This window comes from Suncus etruscus, chromosome 4, assembly GCF_024139225.1.
Source record: "Suncus etruscus isolate mSunEtr1 chromosome 4, mSunEtr1.pri.cur, whole genome shotgun sequence".
Lineage (NCBI taxonomy): Eukaryota > Metazoa > Chordata > Mammalia > Eulipotyphla > Soricidae > Suncus > Suncus etruscus.
Window position 1 is genome coordinate 44516312 of NC_064851.1, and position 20756 is coordinate 44537067.

A 20756-nucleotide genomic window follows, 5' to 3' on the forward strand; every position below is an offset into this window, starting at 1 on the left:
CAAAAGTCAAATACGCTGAAAATGGGCTGAGTCTCTCTAGAGGCTTCCAACCTCAGTTTGAGAGAGGTTGTGAAAAAGGTAATTGAAATACCACAGCAATACAGAAAAAATTATCGAATTAAATAACCGGTGAGCACTACAGCAATAAAGATAGACACCACACAATAGTCTCGGTTATGAAATAAACTCATGCTCAAATACAAAAAGAAAGAGAAAGACAAGACAAAATAAAATAAAATAATATTGGAGACATCAATCGTAATCTCCACACCAAAATATAGACGTTAAAAAAATCGATCAATCGATAAACAAACATGTGGAAAAATGATTGTTTTGTGCTTTTTTTCCCCTCCTTTTCTTTATCCCCCTGCATAGGCACAGTAACTATTGGGGTTGTTGTAGAGGGAATTCCCTTGACCTAGGAGACACAGGGTTTCTCCACCCCTGAAGTATACTGTCATGGGATTAACTCTAGACTCCTTGCATGATCATTTACTCTCCCCTTGCTGCTTTCGTGGTGTGCAGAAGACTTCTGCTTTGTAAACAGACCACTTTTTAAAAAAAAACCTGAAACTCCAGCATTTCAACCCAACCAATGCAAAGAGCAATGGGTAAACTAAGGAAGACACCAGCAGCTGGGGATATGGAAAAAAATCCTAACGAATTTCCAAGTCCTCCAAAGCACACAAATTTTATAGATGAGGACCTAAAAGCAGCAGTTAATGTCTTAGCAATGGAGTTCGAGGATTCACTAACCAAAGACTTTAAGAAATCTATAAATGAACAATTCAACCAACTCAAAGAAGAATTCTATCAGAAGATGAGAGAATCCATAAAAATGGAACTAAGAGATGAAGGCTGGAACAATAGCACAGTGGTAGGGCATTTGCAGTTGACCCAGGGCAGACCTCGGTTTGATCCCCGGCATCCCATATGGTCCTTCAAGCCAGGAGCGATTTCTGAACTGATAGCCAGGAGTAACCCCTGAACATCACTGGATATGGCCCAACCTCCCACAAAACCTACAAACACACAAAACAAAAACAAATGGAACTAAGAGAACTAAAATACATGTTAGCAAGCCATAGTAGTAGAATTACACACATAGAGATTGCATGGATGAACTTGGAGAAAAAAGACAAGCTGACAACAACAAAGAAGTTGATAAATAAATGACAGACAAAACACTGGAAGAAAATGTAAGGTACTTAATGAACAAAGACAAAAGAAATAATCTGTGACTAAGAGGAATACCAGATGGGGAGGAAAAAGGGAAAGGGTAAGAATAAGTAGTGGGGAAAATAATAGCAGAGAACTTTCCCACTCTCTGGTAAGAGGCTGCTGTACAAATCCAAGAAGCAAAAAGAGTGCCAAACAAAATAGACCCTAACATATCAACATCAAGACATGTAGTAACCCAAATGGCAAGAGAGAGAGAGAGAGAGAGAGAGAGAGAGAGAGAGAGAGGGAGATGGAAGAAAAATATCTCAAGTACAAAGAAAGGACCAAAAGAATAAAACCATGTCTTCTATTTGAAACAATTCAGGCAAGAAGACAGTGAAATGACATGTTTTAACTACTAAGTGAAAGAAACATCCAACCTAGAGTTCCCTACCCAGCAAAACTCTCATAAAATAGATCATATGGTAATTATATTCAAAGACAATAGAAACACTGGCCAGGAGGATGATCTATGGTAAGAAGCTTGCCACAAATAATGGGAATGTGCAGTTAGGGCAGACCAATATGACAGCAATAGTTGGAAATGATCATTCTGGAGAACTGGGCTCTGAAAGGAGATCAAGTGATATGCCTGGCACACTTTCGGTAACAATATTGCAAATCACAATGTCTAAAAGAAAAAGAAAAGGAAGCAAGAGGGAGAAGAAAAATGTCTGCCCCAGAGGCAGGTAAGGGAGAGAGTGGGGAGGGTGGAAGAGAGACTAGGAACATTAGGTGGGAAATGTACACTGGTGAAAGCTGTTGTACATTGTATGACTGAAATTCAATTATTAAAAATCTTTGCACCTAATAAATATTATGAACAACCTTGTAACTATAGTATTTAAATAAAGTCATTAAAATAGTCTAGCAGGATAGAAGAGAGCACAAGCTTCTTCAACAGTGAGAAAGCCCCAGTTTCTAGCATGAAAGTGTGAAAGTACATATCTCAAGAGATGAGGTGACACGTGCTTGGGCACCATGTATCTAAGCAACAATGTACACCCTTATAGCCAATTTGTAATATTCTGTAGGCCTAATCATTACTTTCAGCCCCTGACTGCAATATAAGAAAAGAAAAGACACTAAAAGTAGAAGGTGTGATCCAAAGCACTTTGACCATCAGTAGTCTGTTTGAAAGGAAAACAATCGGATTGTAAATAGTTTATCAATACACCTGGATTGATCCACAAGTTGTTCATAAGACAATGATTCTTTTTTTGTTTGTTTGTTTTTGTTTTTGGGTCATACCCGGCAGTGCTCAGGGGTTACTCCTGGCTCTATGCTCAGAAAATTGCCCCTAGTGGGCACGGGGGACCATATGGGGTGTCGGGATTCTAACCACTGTCCTTCTGCATGAAAGGCGAACGCCTTACCTCCATGCTATCTCTCTGGCCCCGACAATGATTCTTTTAAGAATAATGCAAACATCCAAAAACATCCTACACAGATTTTACAGTGAAAAGAAGAGTGAGGTAAAAAAAATTCAAGCATGGAAATACTTTGGTAGAGCTTCAAATCCTAAAACATCAGAGTGTTAGAACCTGGGGCAGGAGAGTGAGTGAATCATATGGCTTAGGTGCCTGTGAGGCAAATCCACTTATGTACATTTCTCCTGGAACATGTCTCTGAGTCATGATGATGAGTTAACATGGGTTATACTTTTTTGTTTGTTTTGGTTTTTTTTCAGGGTTTGCTTCTGTGATAATCATTTTACCAGTTAAACAACCATGACCTTCCACTTCCTCTCTTAATCCTGTACTTTCACCGACATGCAAAGGGCAGAACTGGTGGTCTCTCAGGATTTGCCAAGGGGAGTTAAAAGCAGGTATTGTCAAGACTCTCCAATTGGTTAAAAGGAATTGGATGCCATTCTAATGCAAGGCCAATGCCCAAGGCTCTGGGCATCTAGGTGTTCACAGACTTGAGAGGGTAAATAGGATGTGCCACTGCCTGGGTTGGGGACATAATCAAACAGGAGACCCAGATATGGAGGCAAATCACTTCATTAAGCTACAGATGCCCCCAGATAAGTCAGTCAAGACAACAAACGGTAGTCTTGTAGGATGCCTTGTGAAGAGGACAAGAAAGGGGCCAATAAACAGAGGGCAATTATTAACAACAATGTGGCCACCAACAAGTGTGTGGAATCTAAATGATAGGAATGGAATAGATTATAGAACTGTGGCAGTAGGGTTTCAGGTATAGCAGGATTGGCATTGCTGCTCAGAACTTAGACTTTAGGTAGATTCATGTGTACCAAACCTGGTTTCCCTCTAATATAATACCTAAGATGCCTACTTTAACAAGAGCTTGGTTTATGTGGAGGTTAGTAGGCCTTGTAGCTGCCAGAAATACTCAGCATCCCACCACTACTTAGAGCTTTCTGAAAAATGAGTATGTATTAGTTCCCTGATGGACTAACACATTGGCAAGTGGACTTTGCCAACTTGAACTTAATGTCAGTCATTCACATTTCTCAAAGGCAGGCTCTGAGGTACACTGCCAAAATTCCAAACCAGAATTGTCTCTTGCAGCCACAGAGCATATGGAAAGACTGAATCTCAGAAAACATGTGCTTTCAAGGCTGTGGTGTGTAAGATCCTGCAAGGGCAACACAAAGAGTTCAAGAGATCAAGGTCCTAGGTACATTGTTTTACTCTCTATGGCCATTCCAGCTCACCAAACCACTTCACAATAAACAGCTCTTGAAGCAGTACTGACCCGCAGTCACAAGTATAATGTAAACACTTTCTAGAAACCCAACTACAAAAAGGTGAAAGAGAAGTTGAAATTAATAATATGTTATATTTCAGTAATTATATCCAAATATTATCATGTTAACATATAATTTATATAAGAATATGAGTGATGTTTTTGATTATCAAATCTTTTTTGCTCTTTGGGCCATACCCTGTGACGCACAGGGGTTACTCCTGGTTATACACTCAGAAATAGCTCCTGGCTTGGGGGACCATATGGGACGCCTATCCCCCTTGATAGGCTGCGTGCAAGGCAAACACCCTGCTGCTGTGCTATTGCTCAGCCCCCTGATGAGCGAATCTTTACCATCCAGGGCATAGATCTTTGTTACTTCTCATTTCAATTGTGACTAGCTACATTTGGAATGAACACACATGACTCAATAGTTTCAAGTGACTAGTCACTACCATGTTGGACAACCCAGGCAAAATCATTTCCTGAAATCATGGCAATAACTAATATTTCGGGGCCAGAGAGATAACATGGAGGTAAGGCATTTGCCTTTCATGCAGAAGGATGGTGGTTCGAATCTCGGTATCCCATATGGTCCCCTGTGCCTGCCAGGGGTGATTTCTGAGCATAGAGCTAGGAGTAACCCCTGAGCGCTGCCAGGTGTGACTCAAAAACAAACAAACAAACAAACAAACAAACAAACAAACTATTATTTTTTGATCACCAGCTGCACTGGTTTCTCCCAATAAAAGAGTATCATTTAAAAAGCTAACATTAGATTATTAATTTGACATATGCTTGCACCTAGTCTCCTCAACCTGGAATGCAGTCTTTTCTGCCTACAAATCCTTATTTGTGCATCAAAATCTTGTTCAAATGTCATCTCCTCTGGAATGTTTACTCACATGCCAGGTGATCGTGGCTCTGGACCAAATAAGCATATTTTTTCAGATCTCATTTATGATACTGCTTTCTTTATTTTTATTTTAGTGTCAGAAAGTTCTTCCCTCATCCCTTCTCTTCTCTTTGTTGTGCCACCTGTGGGTGCATACTTGATTACATGTTTACTTACTTTATGGTGGTGCTTGCTAGAGATGGTACATGGGTGGTGCCTGGTATCACAAGGGCTGTTCTCCCAGTTGCTGCATCTACTGAGTTCTGTCAAACTTCTCAATGTACTTTGTGATTATTTTTCTACCTGAATCTTGAAGGGATGATGATTACCTCTCATTCATTCCAAGAACCAGGTTTTCAAGTTTCTAACCTTGCTGAAATCAGAATGCATTTATATGACATTTGTAGGATTTTTTCTTTTTTGAGTGAGACAAGGAAAAAGAGTAATGGGGTCATTACAATATATAGCATATTTGATACATTTTAGTGCATACTTTTCTGTCCCCAGGCACTAGATTCAGTAAATGCAATAAATGTGTAGAATGAACTGACAACATTAATAAAAGTTTACTGTACTTACCACACGTGTAAATTATTTGGCTGGCTTCCTCTTCGGGCCGTCCATGGTGACCTCTCCCAGGGCAAACTATGCACTCTTGTAGAGAAATAGGCAGATATCATGCTAGAGGTCAAAATGTAACACCTAGTTTGGAGAGAAAATGTGTTCTTGCGTCATTTGCAAGGAAAGAAATCCCACCCTCTCCACTGCAGCATGATTAGGCTTTCAAATTTCCTTCACCAAAATATCTGATTACAGCATCAGGAAGCAAAGCAATCCAGCTAGAGAGAAGGCTGGGAATGTGTACTTGTGGGACCTTGGGGAGAGAATATTTCCCCTCAAAGCTGCATGTTTCCTCAGAAACCTCCCAGGCCCCAAACAGATTATCTTTCAAAGAGTTCATTACAAGGCAAGGAGGAGATCTTTGAAATTTCAAGTGTTTAACAAACCTTTTATTTCTAGGAGCTCCACTGTCAAATTGTGCTCTTTTCCCAATTCATAAATTTACAGGCACGATTAAAAATGCATTAAACCCTTTATTCAAGGAAGATTTGGATATGACCAAATACCAATTATTAGAGGTATTTAAACAAATACAGAAATTAAAATAATGTTTTTCTGCTGAAAAAAAAGGTGAGGGAGGGCAAGAAAGTAAGAATCTTTGATGTGATGTGCTGTAGTATATACCATCAGAAACAAAAGTTTTTTAAAAATTCAATTATGAAAATTTGGGGATGTACTGAGTTCCTATAATAAATGTTGACTTTCAAGCCTTTGAAATTATCTGAGTTGTTTAAAGGTAAACCTCTCCATTTTTTAAAACAATATGTTGGAGTTCCTATCAAGTATCATAAGAACTAGGCCACTAGGTTTATCTTGAGGACTTTATCTAATGAAATACATGTACAAACACAATCACCCCTAAAGACCACCATCTTTCATTAGGGGAAGTGGTGTGTCTCATCTTTGGCGAGCGGTGAAACCTCTTGGTGTCTGGATTGAGCATAGGGTATGTGGTTTTTTTTTTTTGTTTGTTTGTTTTTTGTTTGTTTGTTTTTTTGGATCACACCCGGCAGTGCTCAGGGGTTACTCCTGGCTCCATGCTCAGAAATTGCTCCTGGCAGGCACCGGGGACCATATGGGACATCGGGATTCGAACTGATGACCTTCTGCATGAAAGGCAAACGTCTTACCTCCATGCTATCTCTCCGGCCCCAGGGTATGTGGTTTTAACACTTTTGTTTGCTTGTTTTTGCCTGAAAAGAAAACAAGACTTTGAAAATGCAGTTAAAATAAATTGCTCCCTACTTTGATAAAATTTGAGGTGAAATTCAGGGCTCAGAGAACCAGGACTAGGTCTGGCTAGATTTATGCTGCAGGGAGTATAAGCCAAAATTGGGTCCCTCTGATAGTTCCTATATGCTGGATTTGAAAATAAGCCATGTACAAATTTTTAAATTTCCTACTTTCCTTCTATTCTTTCTTTCCTAAATTTCAGTTCCTCCCTCCCTCCCTCCCTCCCTCCCTCCCTCCCTCCCTCCCTCCCTCCCTCCCTCCCTTCCTTCCTTCCTTCCTTCCTTCCTTCCTTCCTTCCTTCCTTCCTTCCTTCCTTCCTTCCTTCCTTCCTTCCTTCCTTCCTTTCATTGAATGGGGAAGAAAAGGTGCCTGTACATGGTACTCAGGAGGTCTGGAGCCTCATCTCAGTGATTTTCCGGCAACTAAGCTGGCAGTTCAATGTGAAGATTTGCTTCACTCATGCCTTGCAGTACCAAAGATTACCTAGGCCACTCCAAAAGTGAATAGGGGTGCGTGCAAGTCCCCCTCAACTTCAGTTTAAATGAAACACTGACTGTTGGACTTTAAGGAATGTTGATGATCTCCAGATCTTTTTGGTAAATACTTCTGCCCCTCTTCTTTTTTTTTTTTTTTACCCAGCTTCTATCAAGAAAGATTACTGCCATCAAGCTCTCCCAATGATGGCTATTAATGAGTTAGACAACTAAGAAGCAGCTATTCTCATCAATGGATGCCTTTGATTTCTCTTGTAAGAATTTCTGGTGTCAGAGACAGGAGATGGCTTTGAAACTAAAGAACTAGCAAGTTGTAGGCCGTGAGTTTAAACCCCCATGCCATCTCATGTGAAGAGGGCAATCTTGACAATTTTATCTGTCTGAGGTCTGTGGCACCTCTATCAGTTTTTGACTACACAGATTCAGAGTACTGCATCTAAGGAGTTTGACCCTCCTAAAAACACAATTAAAAAGATGTTCAAACACAAGAGAAATATGACCCCTGGTGAGTACTACGATGCAAATGTGTACAGCTAAAAGAGCATGATCTTGCTAGAGAAAAGTAGTCTGTTGTGTAACTCCCAAGTAAGCACCATACTAGGTGTGTAGGATAACAAACAAGAACACAACCCTTTGTCATTAAAATAACATCAGCAGAGAGAAGTGGGGAATTTATCCAATACAGCTTCAGCAGCAACAACACAGAGCAGGGGCACAGAGGTGAAAGGAGAAGCTCTGAACTGCTGACATAGCAGCTTCCCCTCCAGGAGCAGCACCTTCCTACATTCTTTTACTTTATCTTCATTCAAGGGCCCATTCCAGGAAATTTTCCTGAGGGAGCAGATGCACCAGGCTGCTCCCTGCAGTCCTTTCTTAACAAGCTCTCATTATCAATTTTTCCTACAATTCTTTTGAACCAAAGTGGCAATCCCTCCACCTCCAATCAGTTTTACTGGAATTAGGAGGAAGTTAAGGAGGGACAACACACACACACACACACACACACACACACACACACACACACACACACACGCAGAAGAGTTTACAGAGGCCCTGCTTTCTTATCTGACAGAACTTCCGGGGGAATTGCTTCCTTTCTCCTACCCCCACTGACTTTGGGAAAAAGCCTTGATCCTTTGTGTGCAGCGAGATAAACACATTTCCAAAAAGGACAGACCCTTTTTTCTTGAGATGTTTCTCTCTCTTCATAATTTTCCACTCTCTCCCAAAGTTCTGAAACTTAAGGAAACTTAAAAAGACCACAGTCAACATTCTTTAAATATATTAAGAAAAAGAAATATAATAGTCTAAGACGGTGTTTTTCAACCTTTTTGTGCAAAGGCACACTTATTTCATGAAAAAAAAATCACGAGGCACACCACCATTAGAAAATGTTAAAAAAATTTAACTCTGTGCCTATACTGAATAGGAATCAAATAAGCACAAAGAAATTATTTTATAATTACTTTATTATAAAATAATAAAGTATTTTATAATTGTTCATATTTCTATTTACTTAGTGCGAAACCTGGGCCTGTTTGGCTGAACACAAAGCTGATATTCTGGCAGAAATCGAAGAAAGACACACATGTAGCTCTTCATCAACAGCTCTTAGTCTTTCTCTATCCTTAGTTTTTATAGCCCATAATATGCTCTTCGGCTCACAAAAGGACCAATCATGCCGAAGCCGCATGTTATGGATGAAATTGAAATTTTTCCCACGGCACACCAGACAATATCTCACAGCACACTAGTGTGCAGCAGCACAGTGGTTGAAAAACACTGGTCTAGGAATCTAAACTAAGTATATACATAATTAACTCAGTATCATCAAAGAGGTCATGAATATCAAGGAAATGAAGAAATGTTTCACAATGACAGATGAAAAAGATGACTTCAACATGCCATATGAAATTCTCAATTTAGGTTATTTTATTGTTATTTCATTTGGTTTGATTTTTAGGGTATACATGTCAGTGCCATGTACTTCTCCCAGATGGTTCTCAGAGATTGTTCATGTTCATGCCCAGGACCGGGTGTTATAGAAGGTCAAAACCAGTTCCCAGTTGCAAAGGATCTTCTCTCCCTGGCTCTAGAATCCAATACTTTAAAGAAAATAATTAGTGATGACTTGAATCTAAATGTTAAATAGTAGTTTAGGCTCAATGTGAATATCTTGATTTTAATAGGTGAATTGCTATTATGTGAGTCTATCTGGGCTTTGTTTATAGGAAACAACGGATATAGAATCTCAGATCCACTATTACTCTCAAATGGTGCAGGAAAAAAATTTTTTTGTACTCTATAATTTCTATGTTTATGAATGTTAAAAAAACAATTAATTAATAAGTCAGAGAGAAAAACGCAGAATGGTCTCACTCATCTATGGGTTTTAAGAAAAATGAAAGACATTCTTGCAATAATAATTTTCAGACACAAAAGAGAAAAGAGCTGGAAGTTCCAGCTCACCTCAGAAGCTCACCACAAATAGTGATGAGTTTAGTTAGAGAAATAACTACATTTTGAACTGTCCTAATAATGAGAATGTATGAGGGAAATGGAGAGCCTGTTTAGAGTACAGGCGGGGGTCGGGTGGGGAGGAGGGAAACTTGGGACATTGGTGATGGGAATGTTGCACTGGTGATGGGGGGTGTTCTTTACATGACTGAAACCCAAACACAATCAAGGTGTTTAAATAAAAAAAAGAAAAAAAATTAATTATAATTAATTTTGTATTTTTGCATTCTATTCTGAAGCAACATAATAATTGTCTTGAAAATATTAAAAAATGTACAAGACTTATTTTTGCCAATGTAAACAAAACTACTCAACTTTACATTAACAGACTATGTGAATAAAGTACACCTGTCTTAAAAAGAAATATCTCTAATTGCCATTATTTAGTAATTTCCAAGACACGATAAAATAAAGCAGACTAGGAAAAAACTTACGTATCTATATGGTGCAAAAGAAACATTTATATGTTTACATATCAAAAACAAGTAACAAAAAATAAATTTTAAATTTAAAAAGTATTGGGAGCTGGAATGATAGTATAGTATTATGGTGCTTGCCTTGCACATGATTGAGCTGGTTTAAATTCCTGGCACCGCATATGGGTTTTGTAGCCCTACCAGGTGTAATCCCTGAGTACCACTGAGGGTGGGGTTGGTGAGTAGCCTGAGGAAAAAAAAATGAAAAAAAATTAAAAACAACTAGTGATGATTTACAATATATTGGAGGAAATAGTGTAAAGGGGACATTAGAACATAGAACCATAAAGGTTGAACTAGACGGCATTCCCATCAGCAGTGGATAAGGGTTCCTTTCTCTCCACATCCCCGCCAACACTGCTTGTTCTCATTCTTTGTGATGTCTGCCAATCTCTGGGGTGTGAGGTGGTACCTCATAGTTGTTTTGATTTGCATCTCCCTGATGATTAGTGATGTGGAGCATTTTTCATGTGTCTTTTGGCCATTTGTATTTCTTCTTTGTCAAAGTGTCTGTTCATTTCTTCTCCCCATTTTTTTGATGAGATTAGATGTTTTTTTCTTGTAAAGTTCTGTCAGTGCCTTGTATATTTTGGAGATTAGCCCCTTATCTGATGGGTATTGGGTGAATAGTTTCTCCCACTCAGTGTGGGGATCTTCTATCCTGGGCGCTATTTCTTTTGAGGTGCAGAAGCGTCTCAGTTTAATATATTCCCATCTGTTAATCTCTGCTTTCACTTGCTTGGAGAGTGCAGTTTCCTCCTTGAAGATGCCTTTAGTCTCAATGTCCTGGAGTGTTTTGCCTACGTGTTGTTCTATATATCTTATGGTTTCAGGTCTGATATTGAGGTCTTTCATCCATTTGGATTTAACCTTCATACATGATGTTAGCTGGGGGTCTAAAGTTCAATTTTTTGCAAGTGGCTAGCCAGTTGTGCCAACACCACATGTTGAAGAGGCTTTCTTTGCTCCATTTAGGATTTCTTGCTCCTTTATCAAAAATTAGGTGATTGTATGTCTGGGGAACATTCTCTGAGTATTCAAGCCTATTCCACTGATCTGAGGGCCTGTCTTTATTCCAATACCATGCTGTTTTGATAACTATTGCTTTGTAGTACAGTTTAAAGTTGGGGAAAGTAATTCCTCCCATATTCTTTTTCTCAATGATTGCTTTAGCTATTCTAGGGTGTTTATTGTTTCAAATGAATTTCAAAAGTGCCTGATCCACTTCTTTGAAGAATTTCATGGGTATCTTTAGAGGGATCACATTAAATCTGTACAATGCTTTGGGGAGTATTGCCATTTAATGATGTTAATCCTGCCAATCCATGAGCAGGGTATGTGCTTCCATTTCCGCGTGTCCTCTCTTATTTCTTGGAGCAGAGTTTTATAGTTTTCTTTGTATAGGTCCTTCACATTTTTAGTCAAGTTGATTCCAAGATATTTGACTTTGTGTGGCACAAAGTTCAACTTTTATGGAAAGCAATATGGAGATTTCTCCAAAAACTGGAAATCGAGCTCCCATACGACCCAGTTATACCACTCCTAGGAATATACCCTTTGAAAGTCAATCTGAGCTTATAACATATTCAGAAATAAACATATTTCTTGGTTCTGTCTACTAAGAAGAAACAATGAGAAATGAGCAAATTGTTAACAACAGTTAACAACAGAGCATGCTTGTGCCCAAAGGGAGCTTCAGAAATACCATTTCCCATGAAAAGAAATAAAGGTTCTTAGAGAAACAATTGAATCTAGATTTAAGTAGGAAATGCATTAGGTGTGCCTAGAACATCTTGTCATAGCAGATAAAAAATTATCCAATACAACTAGAACTAAAGAATCACCACTAAGCAACTATCACCAAACAAATCTGGGATCACTTAAAGATGAATAATGGCAGTAACTGTGATAAATTAAAATGCATCAAATACATTTAAATTCATGAGAATAAGTTGACTCTAAAAAATAATGACTAATCACATCTGAAAATGGGTAGACTCATTGTAATCAGTTTCCTCCCTTTCTTCTTTCTTTTCTTCTTTCATTCCTTCTTCCTTTCTTCTCTTTCTTTTTTCTTTTTTTATTCTTTCTTCTAAGAAATGAGAGGAAAAGTGGAGGAAATAATTCTAGCTTTTATTCTGTCTTTCTTATATAGACAATTGCACTTGTCAACCAAATAATAGGTGAAAATTATCTTTCTTAAGGATATTTACAGCTCATAAATGAAGAATCATCATAATCATTGTTCAACTTCTAGTGAACCAGAAATTCTAGAGGTCTAGGAATTTATCATGAATAGCTGATAGAATCACACACAGAAATTAAAGTAGATATTACATACATAGGAAATATAGAATACAGCATATTGAAGCAGTCTTACAAAAAATAAGAATCAAACCTTAAGCTGATCAAGTCCATGATCAAAGTACCAATTTACAGGAAAAAGAGGACAAGGAAATATGTAAAATGAGAAAATGGAAGAGAAAAATCTGGACTCTGAGAAACTCTAAATGGCTAATAACCTAGTTTCTTTTTTTTTTCATTAGTCTTGATTATTTTTATTATTATGTGGTTTAGGGTCCACACTCGCATATGCTCAGGAGATATTTCTAGTTCTGTATTCAGGAATCTCTCCTGGCAATGCTGGAGATTGAAACCAGATTGGATGCACCTTACTTATTGTAATATATTTTCTACCCTTTATTTTTAGTTGGTTTTGGGATCAGACTCAACAGTGCTCAGGGACTAGTCTTGGGGGGACCAACTAATACTGGAGATCCCTGCTGCAAGATTTTCAATGCTGCTACCATTCAAGACCCATGGATGCCAGTGCTGGGACCAACCTGCCCATAAGAACTTGCAGAAGCCAGGTCAACATAGGTGAACTAGCCACACTCACAAAAGGCAGAGTCTGATCCCCATCGCATGCTTCTCAATGTGGCTGCCATTCAAGTCCCATGGCTGCTGGTTTTGGAACCAAAAGAGCCTGTGGGAGACATGTCAACATAGGTAAGCTGACCACACCCATGAAGGGTGAGTGAGGTCAGATGAGCCTGGCTCATCCACTTTGCACCTCAGCTGTGCACATCTCCTAATTAATGAACCCTAGTACAACAAGCAGAAAACATCAAATTATAAGCATGACAATAAAGAAACAACGCAGGCCAACACCATGCATAGAGAATGAAGATGGCAGCTCTTATGATGCAAAAAGTGCCACCATCTATTTAGCCTCTGAGATAAGGAGTTTCGAGAAGCAATATGGAGGATCCTCATAGAACTCAAAGAAAGCATGGGTTGAGCTGAATGAACCACAAATAAGAATCAAAAGGAAATAAAAATATAAGTCAGAAAACACTAAACTGAAATAACATGACAGAAAAACTTGGTAGATAAATGAAAATCTCACTGGAAAGCCTGTGCAACAGAGTAACAGCAGCTGAGGACAGAATCAGTGAGCTGAAAGATGAGATGCATAACAACTCTATGCAACAAAAGAGAGTGCAGTTAGAGAAATAACTACACTAACAACTATGATGACAATGATAGTGAGTGAGAGAAATAGAATGCCAGTCTGGAATACAGGTTGGGGGTGGGGAAGGAGATGGGTGATATTGGTGGTAGGAAGGTTGCACTGGTGAAGGGAGGTTGTCTTTTGTCTGACTGAAACCCAACTATAAACATGTTTTAATCATGGTGCTTAAATAAATACACTATTTAAAAAATAAACAGAAAAATACAAAATAAAACAAAACAGAAACTCCTGTATTCAAAGCATATGATTTAGCCCTTGAGTTGTCTTTTTAACCCAAAAGTTTTGCTTTAAAGAAAATAGAGATAAAATGGGAACATATATAACATATATAAATACAAGATATATATAGAAAGAGGAATAAAATTGGTAAAAATAGATATAATGAAACATAGAAGCCAGTCACAATATAGGGAAATTATTTAGATTAGGAGTCAAATAAAAGCAATTTTAAACAATATGACATCATTAAGAGTTTTGAAATTTGAATGGAAGCTAAAAATTTGATAATATTAAGGATTAGTTCTATATTGTTATAATATATATGATAAAAGGATCAGCTTATTGTTTCTCAGGGAACCATGTGGTTTGGTGCCAAGAATGGAACTGTCATGCAAGGCATGTGCTCCAGCATTTGATCTTCCCAATCCCTTGAAGCGTCTTTTTTTTTTTTTTTTTAAGATTTACTACAGAACTGTTTATGGGAGAGGTTTTGCTATATCTGGGACTTGCTAAAAATAATGTAAGGGTTGGGGCCAAGCGGTGGTGGAAGTGGTAAGGTGTCTGCCTTGCACATGCTAGTCTAGGACTGACCGCAGTTTGATACCCTGGCGTCCCGTATGGTCCCCCAAGACAGGAGTGATTTCTGAGTGCATAGCCGGGAGTATTTCTGAGCATCACCGGGTGTGGCCAAAAAAAAAAACAAAAAAATAAAATGATAATAACACAAGGGTCATGAATATGGCTTAATGGTAAAGCTCATACATGCATTTAAAAACAAAAGCAAACAAATAAAATCTTCTTTTAAGGCTAGAGAGATAATACACAGAGATAGTTAATCTGTTTGCCTTGAATATAACTGACCCTGATTCATCCTCAACCCCACATAGATTCCCCAGGACCACAGAGACATTCCCATGAGCACAGAGACAGGAGACATTCCTGAGCACTGCTGGGTATAGCTCACACTTTCTACCCTAATAAATAAATACAAAGATATCTATGACTAAAGAGATAGTATGCTTTTCTTGCATGTGAATGACTGCGATTTAATTCCTCAATCTGCATATGGTCCCCTGAGTATCACTACCAGTAAACTCTGAAAGAAGTGTGGTCCAAAACATCCCTTCTCCACCACCAGCCCCCGTCAAGCAATCATGCAAATAATGTGGAAGAAATGACTAGGTAGGTATGTGTGCGCATGCGTATGTGGTGGGGAGGCTGAGTTAATCAAAGTTGATTCTGAATGATAGGTTCATTTTTAGATATCTGAAATCTTACATATTCTATATTTGTATATGCATCTGGGTTGTATATGCTCGGAGTTTTCCATAATAAAGATAAAAAAAATACCTAATGCATACCAGGGACTAAGCTAATACTGACACACCTCAGCCATAAATTGGCATCATAGAAAAACAGTCAGCACTTCTTGATTTACAAATGTGGGAAGGAAGAAGAATTTGATGGCAACACCCTTAACACTCCCTTACTTGACGAGATGAATATGAAGTTTCCTTTGCCAAATTGGAAATGGAGAGCAGAATGCAAGCCTGTTTAAACTGCTCCTCTGTGGAGCTTGCTGAAAGCCAGAACCATTACTCAGGGGCCAGCTGCACAGCATTCTCATCCACCCAGAAACATATGCAGATACATAGGAGATCAAAATAGACCCACATATGGACTTTAACAAAGACAAACCAAACAAAAGCCCCACACACGCCCCTGACCTCTCTCTTGGCCTCTGGGCCTTCCATGGAAATGTGAACTTTTCTTTGACACTCATATGACACCCTTAGGCTGTTAACAAGGGTCCTATAGAAAGTGGGCAGTGCCCTTTGGCTGCATGGGGCAGGGGGCCTGGAGCTCTAAATTGCTGGCATTCACACCACAAACCCCATTAATTCTGGGCTTGACCCAGCTTAAAGTTTAGCCCCTATGAGGGTAGAGACATAAATTCACTGTGTAGTCCCTGCTCAGAATAGTGCTAGTTACCATACTTGCCTTAGATATTTCTCAAATGGTTAGAAAGACAATGGCTTCCTCAGGGAGACGTGTGATCACAAGTATGCCTATGCACTGACCTTCCTGGACCTCTACTTGCCTTTGACTTGCAGTGAGGGAGGTTCCTTTGGAGATCAATTCAATGCTCTATTCCTTCAAGCACTTACAGAACCTGAGCCTTAGAAACTCTGAACAACGGTTAAAAGAAAAAGACAAAGTCTTGCTCATAAAAGTTATCGGGCAAATTCACTTTATGCCAGGGTATGTGATTAGATCATGACCAAAGAATTCAGAGAGAGATCATTTTCCAAGACTATAATGAAGATTCAAGAGGTGAAATGTGAAACAAACAAATTAAAAGATGAACCAGATATCTGGGGCAGGCTGAGAGTTCAAGTGATAGAGGACATGCATAGCTTTTGTGAGGCATTGATTTCCACCCCTAGCACTGTAGGCCTCATCCACATTGCCTAAAGGTATGGTTCTGTGGTTTCTCATTCACTGTCTAGCTTGAACATTGGATTGTTCCTTCCCCCACACTTGCCAGATTTCTGGTTTCAATAGTCAAGAGACAAAGGGTCTGAATTAGAGAAGAACAGAAAAAAAGTTCTAGGTGGAGGGAACATCTTCAAGTTAAGATCTAGTCATTGCAAAAGGAAGAACAAGCACAGAAATCATATCAAATTAAATCAAATCAAATTAATACAGCTTATTTAATTATTACTTAATAGATAAAACAATTCTAACAATGAATTTTGAGAATTGCATCAAAATAATGTGGGTCCCAAAATGATCTGCTTCTTTAGTCATGCCTCAAAATTTGTATTAACCTTTGAGTCCAGTTCCTTCTAAACTCTTGTTAGATCAAATATCCTGCAAAATTCTTGGCTGCATTCTGGGCATTATAGGATGTTAAGTAGCATCCGAAGTGTCTACCCATTAGATCCAGTAACACTCAAGTTTTTGCACCCTGCCTTGCTACAACCCCAAAATATTTCCAGAACAGAGATTTAACACTATAAAGTGGAAACCACTATACTCAATGAAGAAAGTAAATCATATTAAAATACATTTATCAAGTATTTATTATGTACAAGGTTTTTTTATTAAGTGCTTCAATATAGTAATCCAGTTAATCCCCACAAAACTGTGATAAAATACAGGCGCCATTAAAATCCTAATTGAAAGGTGAAGAAATTGGTATTTCAAAAGAATTAATTAACTTACTCAAACTGATCTTTCTTAGGAGTAGTAGACTTAGGTACACAAAACACCCCCCACTCAAAGCATCCCCATTTATCATATTTACCTTGTACATATCTCCATTAGTCACCAAGTTGCAACCTAAAGTCCCTAAGCCTCACCTGATTAATTGGGTAAACCAAAAAGTGTAGCACCATCAATCCAAAACCTCTGCCAGCAGTCCCCATTTAATTTATAAGAACTGAACTCAGCAGCCCATCTGTACCCATGGTCTAAGACAACCCAAGGATATTCTATTATAAATAGGGAGTCCTCCTCACTCACATACATTTCTACTTTCTTTCTTCTACATTTTGCCACACTCCAAAGACCAGCTTACATTGACTACATGCTTCTAGAATAATTTCCTCTTCTTTGAAGGCCCTATGTTCATGCATCTTTGTTGATCATCATGTCAATTTTTTTATAGGTAAAGTATCACCCATTAGAAAGGACAAAAATGGGATTGAAATGAAAATAAGGTTGACCAAAAGAGCTTCAAAATGAATAAAAATGATTTTGGGCACAAGCTATTAAAGTGTGATACTGCGTTGAAATGACCTTTCTGCTAATTTTCCCAAGTATAGTTCCACCTTCCTCAATAACTGTGTTGATTCTGGTCTCACACCACCCCTTACAGAACCTTGATTTTAGGTATATGTAGGCAAGTATACACAAAACTGACAAATCTAACTTCAGATGTGGGTTTCATCATATACAAGACGTGCAAACTTTCCCAAATGAGTTTCAATTTCATATAGGTTTTGTACTATTATCCATGTGATAGTATAAAGAAATAACTGCTATGCAGAATGATCACATAGATTATAAAGCATGTAGTCTGTGAAGTTTTTGGCACACAAGGGTTTTAAGAGTGTTTTATTATTATATTTATTATTATTATTATTATTATCATCATCATCATCAGGCATTAATCCCTTCATGGGAGTTAGTTTGCCATTTTGCTTCTTAGTGTCCTTTGCAGCCTGAAAGCAATCAGAACATGAATTTGCAGAACATTTTTGTGGTAGATGGGACTTTAAAAAGATGATTGGAACAAATGCTAGGGGCAATATAGGATAGCAAGTATTAAAACTTGCAAGAACTACAAAATTTCTAGACATGGTATCATAAAGGGATGTTAGTAGATACCAACTGGTAGAGGAACACGTTAGGGCAGGGATGGTGTCTCTTTTAGGTCCTATTGCTTACATTCAATTGAAGAAATTCCTGTAACTCTAACTCCAACATGCTCAGCATTCATGATTCAGGGGGAAATTATGCTTTACTGTCTGAAAAAGTAATAATTTCCTACTTTCATCCTGGTACATACAATAATTTAGTTCTCAGGGAATATACTTCTATAAATTGATCTTGTGTGTGTGTGTGAGTGTGTGTGTGTGTGTGAGTGTGTGTGTGTATGAGTGTGTGTGTGTGTGTGTGTGTCTTCCGGTGTGAGTGTCTGCTGGGTCCAGAACAAAACCTTCCTTTACTTAACTAACCTATGGATTGTGAAGTCAATTAATGGTGAAATGAATGAAGCCAGGAAATGGGAGTACAGTGTTCAAAAAGTGATGTCAGAGGAAAGAAGAAAGAAAAGAAGGCAAAGAGGAGGAAGAAAAGAGGTTAGAGAGGAAGAAGGAAGTGAGGAGGGAGGAAGGAAGTTGCATTTTCCTGTCTTGGTAATATGACTTAGATGGGTAGACCTATCTAACTTCTTGGAAAAGGAGTGAAGACCATGAGAATTGGTGTTGACAGCACCTTTTCACCTCAGAGGGAGGGGCATTTCCTTCCTATCCACATGGAGGACAAGTGTGAGGGGCATTTGACATGGGACACATAATAGGCTCAGTGAAGTGACTAAGCTGCTCTATAAGATGAATCACTCTAGATTTGTGTGGGGTAACAGGGCTAATCTGTGCACTCAGACTCTTTCAAGAAGCAGCTAGGATATCTTGAGTTCTCTACTTTGAACCACCCTCAGTACAACAAACTCTCTGCAGTACAAAGGCTGTATTTAGGAAGCAGAGAAGCTTTAAAATTGGCACATTTGTGTAAATATATAGCTTTAATTCCAATTTTACAGCTCACTACTCCCTATAACACACAGTCCATAAAGTATTTACAGTGTTGTTTGAAACCTATAACTGTTTACTTTCCTTGCCCTCCATGAAGGTGAAATGGATAGAGAAAACTTGGCCATAATCCTAGGGAAATAGTTGGGAATTAAATAGAAACCACAAAAGCTACAGCAAGAGCAGAAAGTCCAAATGGGATGTGAAAGGAACAGGGGAATCTCAAATATGAGTACCAAACTGATGAGATTCTGGATCACACTAAGGCAAGCTCAGTGTGACAAGACTTGAGAGACTTTGTTAGGTGACCAGATGGATATTTATTTAGCTCTATCTTATAGCCTACGTTTAAAGTAAATTTGTTTCTTCAACACTCCATCAAAAGTCACTTCCACTTGGTACTCAGTGGTGGATACATATCCTTCCAACCCAGCACTTTTCTCTTAGTGCTGTCCTGGTCAATATCCTGCATACTATTGACATCACAACTGTATGCACTCTGGTTTATTTGTACAGTCCCTTCTCCTTCCCTCCAGCCCTAGCCATTTAGGACTAGTTGCTCATAGGGAACCGGGAGGTTACAGGATCCCTGACCTTAATTTAAGCCAGGATACTTTCTCTGAAGGTAGGGGCCGGGAAGATAGCATGCAGAAGGATGGTGGTTTGAATCCTGGCATCCCATATGGTCTCCAAGCCTGCCAGGAACGATTTCTGAGAGTAGAGCCAGGAGTAACCCCTGAGCGCTGCCGGGTGTGACCCAAAAACAAACAAATAAAAAAAACCTAAAAAACAAAACAAAACATTCTCTGAAGGTAGATTGAAGTTTGGTCAGATTTCAAACTCATATAATATCTGATCTTTTATTTAAAAAGGAATGCAAAGTTACAAATATAATATCAGGAAGTCTCTGAGTTGTAGTCAGGGTGCAAAGACCCCAAAGCTTATACTTACCTTTGTAGCAAATCTACATCTATTTTGTCACACTCTACCTGCCAGCTCCTATCTGGTGGTTGTAGGAAGCAAGGCTTGGCCTCATTTCTAAATGCTAAAGGGTCAACTTTCAAATTCAGGAAGGGAAGCAGAAAGTATGAAATAAAAAGAAATATGGCCGGGGCCGAAGAGATAGCCTGGAGGTAAGGTGTTTGCCTTACATGCAGAAGGTTGGTGGTTCGAATCCTGGCATCCCATATGGTCCCCTGAGCGTGCCAGGAGCGATTTCTGAGCATAGAGCCAGGAGTAACTCCTGAGCGCTGCCGGGTGTGACCCCCCCCCAAAAAAAGAAATATGGCCATGCTGAAGTTATTAAGAGATTAAGCATTAGGTTAATCAATTCAAATTAATAATATTAAAAAGAATAATAGAATGTATTATATAAATATTTTATTTTAATATTAATTTAAATGCTTACTTTACTGATTGCTTTAAGTAAACCTATAAGGTATAAATAAAAACAGCATTATATGCTTAAAGCTTTATATTGTTGCTTCAATTTTTCTTCATCCTATAACTCTG